This window comes from Melanerpes formicivorus, unplaced genomic scaffold, assembly GCF_026170545.1.
Source record: "Melanerpes formicivorus ecotype bairdi unplaced genomic scaffold, bMelFor1.0.p_v2 SCAF_71, whole genome shotgun sequence".
In the NCBI taxonomy this organism is placed as follows: Eukaryota; Metazoa; Chordata; class Aves; order Piciformes; family Picidae; genus Melanerpes; species Melanerpes formicivorus.
The window spans coordinates 1,204,265-1,216,467 of record NW_027142423.1 but is presented as its reverse complement, the minus strand read 5'-3'; the positions used below and the strand labels follow the sequence as shown (position 1 = coordinate 1,216,467).

At 48.9% G+C, this 12,203-nt stretch overlaps 1 protein-coding gene across 1 annotated transcript in view; it reads left to right on the top strand.

Annotated features, from left to right (window-relative positions):
- TOP1MT (DNA topoisomerase I mitochondrial) overlaps positions 1–10,261 on the top strand; it is a 44,165-nt gene extending 33,904 nt beyond the window's left edge. Inside the window, exon 21 of the mRNA XM_068163203.1 lies at positions 10,190–10,261. The gene's annotated coding sequence lies outside the window, so the exon portion shown is untranslated. The remainder of the gene's footprint in view (positions 1–10,189) is intronic.
- The last annotated feature ends 1,942 nt before the right edge of the window (positions 10,262–12,203 follow it).

Here is a 12,203-nt window from a genome sequence, read left to right as displayed (position 1 = left end):
AATGAAGGATGTGCTAATGAGGGGTAGAGGAAGGCCTTCCAAGCAAAGATCAAACTCCAGGGTCTCAGATTTGTGCTCTGCAAAGGAGAACTCCTGGCGCTTGTTCTGTGCAGCTGTGGAAGGCAGGGTGCTTGCCCATCAGGGATGGTTGTCCATCATGGATGTCCTGCAGAGAGGGAGTAGATGGCATGTAGGCTGGTTCTTCCTGGAGCTTCTTTTTAGCTGCAGTATTTTTGGCCAGCTGAGCACATGTGTTATTCAAAAGAAAAGACTCAGGAAGAGCTCAGCCAAGCTTGTCCCAGGCTCTTGAGAGTTGCTTCTCCCGCCCTTAGCCTGAGCTGCTGCAGGATGGGTCATGAGGAATCCCCATAAATGACTTAATTAATATTCTTAATCCGAGTCTGGATTAGGCTGCAATTAGGAGCGATTGCCTTGCCTGGGAAACAAGCCTTGAGTAACTGCTTTCATGGCTGCAGGAGGGCTCATGCATTCCTTCTGCTGCAATGGACCTGACAGGAGTGTGATGTGAGGGCTCTGTGAGCTGAAGTAGCTTCCAGTGATGATTCCCTGGGGTTACCCTGTGCTGCTGGAGGAATGGTGAGGCAGAGAGCTGGTGCTTTTCAAAACAAGTGCTGTGACTCAAGCATGGTGGCTTGCATCCCTTCTCTTGTGATCAAGGCAGGCTCTATATATCTGCAGAGGTGGGTCAGACAGGGAAGTCTCTAATCCCTTTCCACAGCTCACCTATACATAAATGAGTTCTTTGGTGTTTGGTTTTTTGTTTTGGTCTGGGTTGTTTTTTTTAAGCTCTTTTGTGCAATTTCTTCCACCTATTTCTTAAGCCATAGCTGGTTTCTTCAACAGGAACTACTGGAGAGAGTCCAGGGGAGGCTAGGAAGATGCTGAGGGGCCTGGAGCATCTCTGTGAAAAGGAAAGGCTGAGAGAGTTGGGGCTGTTCAGCCTGGAGCAGCCTGAGGGGGGGATCTGATCAATGTTTGCCCTTATCTAAAGGGTGGGGGGCAAGAGGGTGGGGCCAGGCTCTTTACACTGTTGGCCCAGGGGTAGAACAAAGGACAACAGGCACAAACTGGAACCCAGGAGGTTCTACCTAAAAACAAGGGAAAAAATCTTTGCTGTGAGAGAGGGAGAAAGACCACTTGACTCTATAACTCTCTGAAAGGAGGTTAGTGCAATGTGGGTGTTGGTTTCTTCTCCCTAGTATCAAGTGATAGGAGAGGAAACTGCCTCAAGTGGCACCAAGGAAGGTTTAGTTTGGACATGGGGAAAATTTCTTCCTTGAAAGAGTGGTCAGGCATTGGAACAGGCTGTCACTACTTGGATGTGTTCAAGAAATGTGTAGATGTGTCACTCTGGGATGTGGTTTAATGGCCATTGTGGTGGTGATGGTTGGACTCAGTGATCCTGGAGGTCCTTCAACCTTAACAGTTCTGTGAGTCTATGAATGCTGCAGTCAGGACAACTGCAATCACAATGAGGCATCTGGGATGAGACCTCCACAGTGGTGCCAGGAACTGTGGCTCTGTTCAGTGTTACCAGGCTCCTTCTCTGTGTTGGACTGTGATGAGGTCCCTGTTGAACAATCCATGCAATCTTCTTAATCCTTCCTGTTCCTTCAGCACCTGCAGTCATTTTGCACACCTGGCCCCAGAGCAACTTCTGAACATTTGACGTTCAGGCACGAAAAGGCCATTCGGAATGTAGCTTGAGCTCGATGGAGAAGAGATGCTTCAGTTCTTTTGCAGCTCCTCTTGCCACAGCACCCTGCAGCCACCATTAAAAAAACTAATCAACATGTTGGAAGCTTCTGTTGAGTGCTGACTCACAGCAGGGCTGAGGTTTTGCAAGCAGCATGGTCAGGTGGTTCGTGCAATTATAGAGAGCTCAACAACTGGAGGTGAGTAGGAGGAGGACAATCCTGTGCAGCACAGCTTCACATCAGAGTGTGTCTCACACTGTTGCAGCCAGGCAGACATTTCTGAGAGCTTCTGGAAACAGACATGGAAAATAATGACTGCATCTCCAGAGGTGTTGTCTGTGTTGTCAACACTTTGGTCAGGGCAAGGTCTGGGACAGTACTGGGAACACTTTGGGTGAGTTCCTGGCCCTGGGGTCAGCTGGTGACCATTTCTGTAGCCAAGTTGTTTTCCTCCAAAACAAGGTGGTTGAATCCAAAATAATATTTGAAAGCTGATCTGGAATTGTCAGGGGTGGTCCTGGTTGGTCAGGCTGAAAATACGCTGAGGAGCATGCTAACAAGTGGTGTGGACCACCTGGAACTGTGCTTTCCATGTATTATTGGTATAGACAGAGGTGCCTGCAGGGTAGCTCTTCTGCAGTATGTTTCCAGCCCCAGGGCATGTGGAAGGGTGGTGACCCCTCCTGGAGCTTGTGACACCTGGACATCACTGCTGGGTACCCTTATTAATGGCCCTAAGTGCAGAGACGCTCCTCTGCATAAATTACTCCAGCTGGGGTTTGGGCAATGCAGAAGTCCCAGAGACACTATAAAATTCAGGTCATACTGGGAAATGGAGACTTGAGATGCCACTGGGGCTCCATTTCCATGCCCTGCTTAAAAGAGAGGAAGCCAAAGGGCAGGTTCTCAGGATTTCAACACTGTGGTGCTACCTGGCCCCAGGCTGCCCACATTGTACTCTTGAGTATCTCTGCTCCACCGTGGGATTCCCATGGTGAGCAGCTGGCCACCTTCACAACACCCAGGAATGGGGAGTGCATGGAAGGTGGGGTAGGAGCAACCACAGGCTCTGAGTCTCTCAGGTTTGGCATGGAAAGAGTTTAAGGTCATGTAGGTCCGCAGTAAACCCATGGGTGGGATTAGCTCCAACCTCCTTTTGGCTTAAGCACTGAAACAGCTGTGAGGGGCTGAGGTGGGGACAGGTCTGTGCCAGGGGGATGGTGGTGACAACTCATTGTGCTGTCCTGATTTTGAGGAAGTCACAACCAGGAATGACCTTTGCAGGAGCAAACACAGATAAATTCTTAAGGAGGAGAAAGATGGAAAGAAAAGAGCATGAAGAAAAATCACCATTTGGCCACTCTCATTGGACTCAAGGCTGGGAGGAGCTGGAGCTTGCTCTCACCCAGCAGGTGCTCAACCCACACAGTTGCCTCTTCTTCCAGAGCAATACCTGCTTCAAACTGTTGTCTTCCCTGCCAAAAACAAGTGGTACCATATTGACCTACCTCTTCCTCACCCACAGCTCCACCCAAAATAGATGATGAGGAGCAAGGCAGTTGCTTCAGTAGGGTTCTCTTAGAGCTGTAAAGTCCTTGGTGGTTCAGTCAAACCTTGTGCTGAGACCCAATTCCCTCCTTCAACTCACGGCAGTCCCAAGAGTACTAGCAGCTGGATAGGAAATAGTTGTAGGTACACATTGGGATGATGCTGGGATAGGTGGAAGTATTTGGGAACCTTCTGAGATCTCACTTAGGAAGTGATGAGGCACATGACATGCTTTCACCACGTGGAAGCTGAAATTAAAGACTTCAGGACAAATAAAAGGAAGAGATTCCAGGAGGCCAAGCCATGATACTCCTGTTCCTGCTTACTGGTTCCTTGTGTGGACACTCGGCCTGAGGCCTTTTGGGGAAAGAAGCTAGTATGAGGCTCCCAGAAGATGAGCAGATCACTGACTACCTTCTGCTCATTGACTTCTGATCTCTGTTCTCTACCCAGGAAGACTCAACAGCCAAAACATTGCAGAGGGCAGCCAAATAAAGTTGTGTTTGCTAGCCAGCTCCAACACAACTCTGTGGCACAGCCAAGTGTAGAATGAAGCTCTCATCCTGCAGGATGATATTCACATTCCTGAAAGGATCTCCAAGGTTGCACCTAAACAAGGGAAACAAACAGTTCCTTGGAACGTTCCCTGCTCTGTTGTGCCATCATCTGCAGCACTTCATCATTTTAATTGCTAGCACATTCCCTGTCACGCTTTAAACACGGACCAACCACCACAGTCCCATCAGAGCACACGGGAAGGACGATTCGCAAGAGGCCCTGATGATGTCCAGCTCTCTGCCTCCATGCTGGAGGTGATCCTGGACACAGTTAATTTGCTGTTGTTGCTGTAGCCTCCTTTCTGCTCTGTGATGCTGGCTGCTGGGACACCTTTTTAATGCAGCTCTTTGTCCTAATCTAGCCAAGCACTGCATTTCATGTTACAGTCAAACTGCTTCCCTGTGTTGGCCCCCAGGGTAGCACCACCATCCCTGGTCTCCTATGTGCCTCTGAGGAAATGCCAGCCATGGTATCATGTGCATCATCATGTCTGTCAGTCATGGCATCATATACATCAGACATACCTGAGGCCAGGATGGTAACTTCCCAAGTACCTGGCTCAGTGGGCCACCACCAGCCCTCAAAATGCCCTTGTGCATCCTTGTCCCTCATCACCTTTGTCCATCAAGCCACTCCAGGCAGCAGACCAGTGGTGGACCACTTCCCATGGACTTGTAGCTCATCTTCCTGCTGCCTCTGAGGAACAGTTTTGAATCTCTAGACAAGTTGACTTTTCCAGCTCTGTATCAGAGATGTTCACCCCATCCATCCTTGGAACTGAGGGAAGAAACTGAGTCAGAGGCATTTCTTTGTCAGTCAGTGAATCACGCTGGGCAATCCTTATTCCCTGAAATCGGTCTAGCTCTGTGGGTGCTGCCTTGTGACACCTGGGAGGCCTTGACACACCTTCTCTGGCATCTATGGTGGCATGCAGGCCCTAAGTCTGCCAGAAGATCATCTGTTGGGCAAGTGATGTGGTTTATCCTCCCCACACCCAGAAATACATCCATTGGTGAGCAATGGTTAGTGCTCATGGGGTTATCAGGCCTGACTTCATCATCCTGTTGATCCTGCTTTATGTCACCTCTTTTGGTAGATGCTGTGGCTTGATGTTGGTGCCAGAAACCTCCAAGTATCTTACAAATCAGCCCTAAAATAAAGTCCTTTTAAAATGTGTTTTCCCTTTTTTTTTTCCTCTCAAAAAGGAAGACATTATGGGGTTTGGTGTCTTCCTGAACTTCCTTTGGTCATGCCTTCACTGTGATGAGCAATGATTAGTCCCCTCAGATGCTTTAGATGTCTGATGAGCATGACTTGTGCTTCAGAGATGCTTGCTCATTTGACTGATCTCCTGTCCAGAAAATAATGCTGGTCCCAAATAATTTAGCCCTTCTTTTGCCCATCTAATCTCTTTCTTCCACATGTTTTCTGAGCCTCTGCCTCTTCTTCTTCTGCATCTCCATCTTCTAAACCCCACAGCTGGGTCTCTGTTCTTTTTCCTGCAGACCAACTCTTGCAGGAGGGAGAGGGAATGGGTGAGCAGACAGCTGATTGCCCAAGTGGCTTTATTCAGAGAGGCTGCTCCTGTTTCAGCCTCTCAGCTCTTTGGTGGCTTGGTTGGTGAGTGGTGACTCATGTTGATGGCTGCTGATATCCAGTACTAAACTTCCTGGTAACTCTTACCTTGGAAGCAGAAGTGGGACAGGCAGTCAAATGGATGCCCCAGAGGGGCTGAAATTATCAGCTTCAGCTCCACCCAAATGGGAAACTTGAAGAGAAATAATAAATTGTAGAACTGTTGAGGAGGTTAGAAGAGGCCTTTGAGATCATCAGGTCTGACTGCTTGCCCTGAGCTCTCAATCCTACTGCTCCTACTAAGCCACATCCTGAAGACAAAGGGTTGAGCACATCATATCTGACTGGTTTCTAGCAATACTTGGAATTGGATGCTTCATATAGAAATAGGGCTAAGATGCTTTGGCCTTTTTCTTTGGTTTTCAGCTTTGCAACCCCTATCTCCAGTGTCCCTGTTCCTGCATTTAAACCCTAAGCTCTCTTGCTGCAGCTTCTCTCAAACCCAGGAGGTAGAACATTTAGGGCTTTGTAGATACTCAGCAGCTTTGCAATGATGAGAGGTTTCCTGTTTATATTGCCAACCATTAATCACAGAATTACAGAATGGTGGGGGTTGGAAGAGACCTCTGGAGATCATCTAGTCTGACCCCCCTGACAGAGCAAGATCACCTAGAGCAGGTTGCACATACAACTAGATCTGTGCTAAGTGTAGATAGTGGGAGGTCTCCAAGTCTAACCCTGGAAAGACACTTGGCAATAATCCACCTAGATGAAGTCATCAATTTATGCCACTTATTTACCACTGTACTTTGAGTAGATGCCTTCATTCACCCATCTGGCCACAGATGTGATGAGCAGATTAGAGCTGAAGAGTACAAACCCCCCAACTCAGACATCAACAGCAATGTCCCCCTGACCATAATGAAATTAAAGTATTGAAAGCAATAAATGGAATGAATTGTCTCAGTGCTTTCACTCCTCTCTGGACACATCAGACCAGCCTGAAGGCAACACCAAGGTGAGAAAACAACCCACATGCATTCCAAGCCTCTCAGACAACGCGTGATCCTGCCCACTCTTACAAAATTGGTGTCTTCATCATCACTGGGCTCAAAGGTAGGGAAGATATATATCCTGTCCCCAGGTGAGGGTGTCTTTCTTGGGCTGTGGAGGCGACTGAGAGAAGATGAAGGTCTCCTTCCTTGCTGTGCTGGCTTTGATCCTGTGTGCAGATCAAGGTGAGGTGTCGCGGTTGGCTACTAGACAAAGAGGAGTTCTGTGTCGTAAAGGCAGGGAGACCTCAGAGCCAGGGGAGAAAATTATGGGAGGGTGTGCCTTGGAATTGCAGAATGACAGAATGGTGGGGCTTGGAAGGGACCTCTGGAGATAATCTAGTACAACTCTTCTGCTAAAGCAGGGTCAGCTAGACCAGGGTGCCCAGGACTGCGTTCAGGTGGGTTTGGAATCTATCCAGGGATGGAGACTCCACAATCTCTCTGGGCAGCCTGCTTCAGGGCTCCAGTGCCCTTAAAGCAAAAAAGTTTCTTCCTCATTGTCAGATGGAATGTCCTGGTTTCCAGTTTCTGCCAGTTGCCCCTTGTTCTGTCACTGGGCCCCACTGATAAGAGTCTGGCCCCATTCTGTTGCCCACCACCTTTTAGCTATCAATCTCTCAGGCTGCTCTTCTCCAGGCTGAACAGCCCCAGGTCTCTCAGCCTTTCCTCCCTGCAGAGATTCTCCATGCCCCTTAAAAGCTTTGTAGCCTCTGCTGGATTCTCTCCAGTCTCCTTGTCTCTCTTGAACGGGACCCAGGACTCCAGTTATGGCCTGCCTAGGGCAGTGAAGAAGGGCAGAAGAACCTCCCTAAGCCTGCTTGTCATGCTCTTCTTAACGTACCCCAAGGCAGTGAGCTCTTGCAGTGGTGCAGCTGAAGGACACCAAGCTCTTCTTTTGGTTCTTTATCAGTAGTCTCAGCCTGGGCATGTGACAGTTTTATTCTCTGCAGTGCAATCTCCCTGTAGACACATCTCTAGATGAAAGCAAGACAGAAAAAAGGGAAGCTGTTGCCATTGTTGTGTCTTTGTTGAGAGACTTGTCAGTGAGTTTGTCTGTTGAGATGATGCAAGGCTGTGGTTATCGCTGAATCTTGATGAAGAAGGGCTTCAGCCCATGATACCACAATACATCAAGAACTCCATTCACCTTGTTCCTACTGCAGTCAGTGGAAGCACTGGGACAGGACTAGATCTTATATTGGCCTTCCAGTACCTGAAAGGGGCCTAGAGGAAAGCTGGAGAGGGGCTTTTTACATGGGCTTGTTGTGAAAGGACAAGGGGCAATGGTTTCAAACTAGAGAAGGATAGATTTAGATTGGAAAAGAAGATGTTCTCGGGTGGTGGAATATTGGAACAGATTGCCCAGGGAGATGATGGAGGCCCTTTCCCTGGAGGCATTCAAGGTTAGGCTTGATGGGGCTCTGAGCAACCTGATCTAGTTGAAGATATGCTGTGCCCAGTTCTGGGCCTCTCAGTTTAGGAAAGATGTTGAGATGCTGGAAGGTGTGCAGAGAAGGGCAACAAAGCTGGGGAGGGGTTTGGAGCACAGCCCTGTGAGGAGAGGCTGAGGGAGCTGGGGTTGCTTAGCCTGGAGAAGAGGAGGCTCAGGGGAGACCTTATTGCTGTTTACAACTCCCTGAAGGGAGGTTGTAGCCAGGTGGGGGTTGGTCTCTTCTCTCAGGAAACCAGCACCAGAACAAGAGAACACAGTCTCAAGCTGTGCCAGGGGAGGTTTAGGCTGGATGTTAGGAAGAAGTGCTTCATAGAAAGAGTGATTGGCCATTGGAATGTGTTGCCCAGGGTGGTGGTGGAGTCACCATCCCTGGAGGTGTGTAAAAAGAGACTGGATGGGGTGCTTGGTGCCATGGTTTAGTTGATTAGATGGTGTTGGGTGATAGGTTGGACTCGATCTCAAAGGTCCCTTCCAACCTGGTTTGTCCTATCCTATCCTATCCTATCCTATCCTATCCTATCCTATCCTATCCTATCCTATCCTATCCTATCCTATCCTATCCTATCCTTGTTCACTGCAGGGGGTGTGGACCAGGTGACCTTTGAAAGTCCCAGCCAGCCCAGTGAGTTCTATCATTCAGTGAATGTATCTGCCTCATGAATGTCTCTGACTTCTGCTCATCTCAGAGATCCTACAAGCTTGCTGATTTCAGAGAATCTGGGACAAAATCCAGAGTTTAGGGAGAGGCTGGGTTGTGGGCTACAGGGGTTCAGCAGCATTTGCTTATCATTTGCATTGTATATTTGAGCTGGTAGATTGCAAATGAATTCAGAGCTCTGTTAGCATAGATGATCATAGAATTGTTAAGGTTGGAAAAGACCCACCCAAGATAACTGAGTCCCACCATCAACCCAACATCACCACAGCCATTAAACCATGTCCCAGGGTGCATCTTTACATGTTTTTTGAGTCCCTCTAGGAATGCTGACTCCACCACCTCCCTGGGCAGCCTGTTCCACTCTTTCAGTAAAGAATTTCTTCCTGCTATCCAATCTTGTATTCTCTGTGGACAAGAGGGTTAAGCACCCAGGAAAAATAAACTTTGTCCTCATTTTCTCAGGTTTTTGCCAGCACTTGGAAATTTGCCACACTGTCTGGTGCAGAAAAATAATTCCTTGGGATAGTTATTTCTGTCTCATTGTGGCCCAAGAATACCTTTCTGCCATTTAGCTTTGTTCACCGACTGGAGTAGTGATTCTGACTAATTTCCAAGTGTTAACAAGGCCCAAGGGACAGAGAGCCTGTCTTTGGGGCCAAAGCCAAGACTGCCTGAAACCATGGTGGATAACCCAAGCTGTAAAAATGGAGAGTTAGACTGGGTGTGTGTTAGGGCTGAATCCATAGAAACATAGAATGGTTTGGGGTGGTAGGGACCTTTAAAGGTCATTTAGGCCAAACCCCACTAGAATGAACAGGGACATCAGCTACATCAGGTTGCTCAGAGTTCCAAACTGCCTGTCCTGGAATAGTTCCAGGGAGGGAGCATTTGCCACCTCTCTAGGCAACCTGGGGCAGCGTCTTACCACACTTATGGTGAAGAATTTCTTCTTTATCTCTAGGCTAAATCTCCCTCTTTCAGTTTCAAACCATCACCCCTCCTCCTGTCACAACAGACCCTGCTTTAAAAGTCTGTCCCCAGCTTTCCTGTAATCTCCTTTAAATTCTGAAAGACTGCAATAAGGTGTCCTTGGAGCCTTTTCTTTTCCAGGCTGAACACCCCCAACTCTCTCAGCTTGGCCTCACAGCAGAGGGCTTCCAGCCCTCCCCTCACTGCTGTGGCCTCCTCTGGCCCCACTCCAACAGGTCCATGTCTCTGCTGTGCTGAGGACTCCAGAGCTGGCTCCAGCACTGCAGGTGAGGTCTCAGCAGAGTGCAGCAGAGGAGCAGAATCTTCTCCCCCCATCTGCTGCCCACACTGCTGGGGATCAGCCCAGGACAGGGCTGTCTCTGGGCTGGCAGTGCATGGTTCCAGCTCATGTCCAGCTTTTCACTTACCAGCACACTCAGATCCTTCTCTGCAGGGCTGCTTTGCATCCCTTAATCTCCATCTTGTGTTGATATCAAGGATTGCCCTGACCCAGGCACAGGACCATGCACTTGGGCTTATTAAACTTCAGGAGGTACACACACATCCACTTCTCAAGTTCATTCAAGTCAATGTAAAGAACAAAGTCCTTCTCCTCTCCTCACTTAGTTCCCATATCCTGTGTCTTCTCCTTCAGTGAATTCCCTGTATTGCTACACCTGTAACTGGGAACAAAACAACTGGAGCTGTCTGAAGGCCAAGAAGTGCTCAGACAAGGATGTGTATTGTGTGACCAACGTTGCTTCTGTAGGAATTGGTATGTGCTGGTTGTGTCTCCCCAGATGGGAACTCAGGAATGGGCTGTGGGGTTTTGACTGCATTTGTTATGGTTACTCCTTGTGGATGGATGGCCTTAGGAGTCATGAGGAAGCACATGTGGGAGGTGGAAACCCTGCTAGCTCAGCCTGGTAGAGCTGAAGTTTGTGTGGTCTGAAATCCTTCACCTCTCCACACATTGAGATCTTCCTCTTTAGCTTCTGAATCACAGACCATAGAATGGTGGGTGGTGGGAAGGGATGTCTGGGCATCATCTAGTTCAACCCCCTCCTAGGGTTGTACAAGGCTGCATCCAGGTGGATTCTGAATATCTTCAGAAGAGAGAAAATGAATGTGTACCTTGATTAGACAATGAGATGGAAAGAAGCAGATAGTCAGGATGGATGAAAAGGTCTAGAGAGATTTAGAGAAGAACAATTTTTTCCTTCAAGAACAGAAGTCTGGAAGTGTGCTTTCAATCCAGGCATGACCATAGTCTCATGGATGCGACCATACACCTAAAAAAGACTTGCATGGGGGTTTGTGCTGGGGGGTGCCAGGTGCCCAGCAGGGATATTGGGTGCCCTGTGCAGCTGATCACCAGCACTTATTGAGCTGTAGTGGGACTGGGATGTGTCTCATTGGCCATGCTGGTCCTTGGGGCTGTGTGGGACAGTGGGACTCATTAGCTTATCCCCCTGCTGTACGAGATTGAGGAGCACTCAACAAACTCTGTTCATACTGCTCTCTCCCTTCTTTGCACCAGGCTTTTTGTCTTTGTGGAAGAGGATCACTAAGAAGTGCTCTGAGACTTGCCCAGATCACAACTTCAGCCTGGGCCTGGCTTCCTACACATCCCATTGCTGCCAATCCTTCTTGTGCAACCTGAGTGCATGCCCTGGACCCAGGCTAGCTCGGCGGTGAGATGGCAGGGAGTGCCACGCCAGGGTCCTCCTTCACCTGCTCAGCAGTGGTGTGAAAAAGGGGCTCCTGGAGGCCTGAAGAGCATGGTCAGACTCCCCCAGGAGGGTATGGACATAGAATAGATAAAGTATTACGGTCATCACCCTGTGTTGTCTCTCAACCTGTAGCTTCTCATTTGCTTCTCATGCCTGAGCTCTGTCATCCTGGCAGCTTGATGGAGAAGTGTCTCTGCTATGTCCTGCAGCCTGGGGAGGGAGATGCTGCTTCTGCATGTCCTGCCAATCTCTAGAGGGGTTTCTCTTATCTGGGGTGCAGCTGGGAGAATGGCATCCCCCTGTCCCCTATTGCCAGCCAGACCTGGCAACCCCCCACCTCTTCTTGTCACTGGAGGTGTTCAGGAGGAGACTTGACAGGGTGCTTGGTTACATGGGTTAGTTGATTGGGTGGTGTTGGGTGATAGGTTGGACGTGATGATCTTGAAGGTCTCTTCCAACCTGGTCTATTCTATTATTCTATTCTATTCTATTATTCTTCCTGTTGGCTCTGCTGCGGTGCCACATATTAATCAAAACAATGCTTGTCTGCACAGCCTGCACATCTGCACACATCTGCTTATCTCCAGTCTTTGTCCCCACCTCCACTTCTACCAGCTGTCTTTGGTCATCCCTCTCTTCATGTTGTCTTGCTTGCTTGTGGCTGTTGTTCACATAATCACGGAATGGTGGAGTTTCCAAGAAGGTCATCCACTCCAAGCCCCCTGCTAAAGCAGGGTCACCCTCAGCAGGCTGCCCAGGATCACAATGGCCAGCAGGGTTTTAAAAGTCTCCAAAGAAGGAGACTCCATAACCTCTCAGGTTATAGAGCCCAGCTCCAGGGCTCCAGCACCCTCACAGGAAAGAAGCTTTTCATTATGATCAGGAGGAATTTCCCATGTTCCAGTTTGTGTCTGTTGGCCCTTGTCCTGTTGCTTG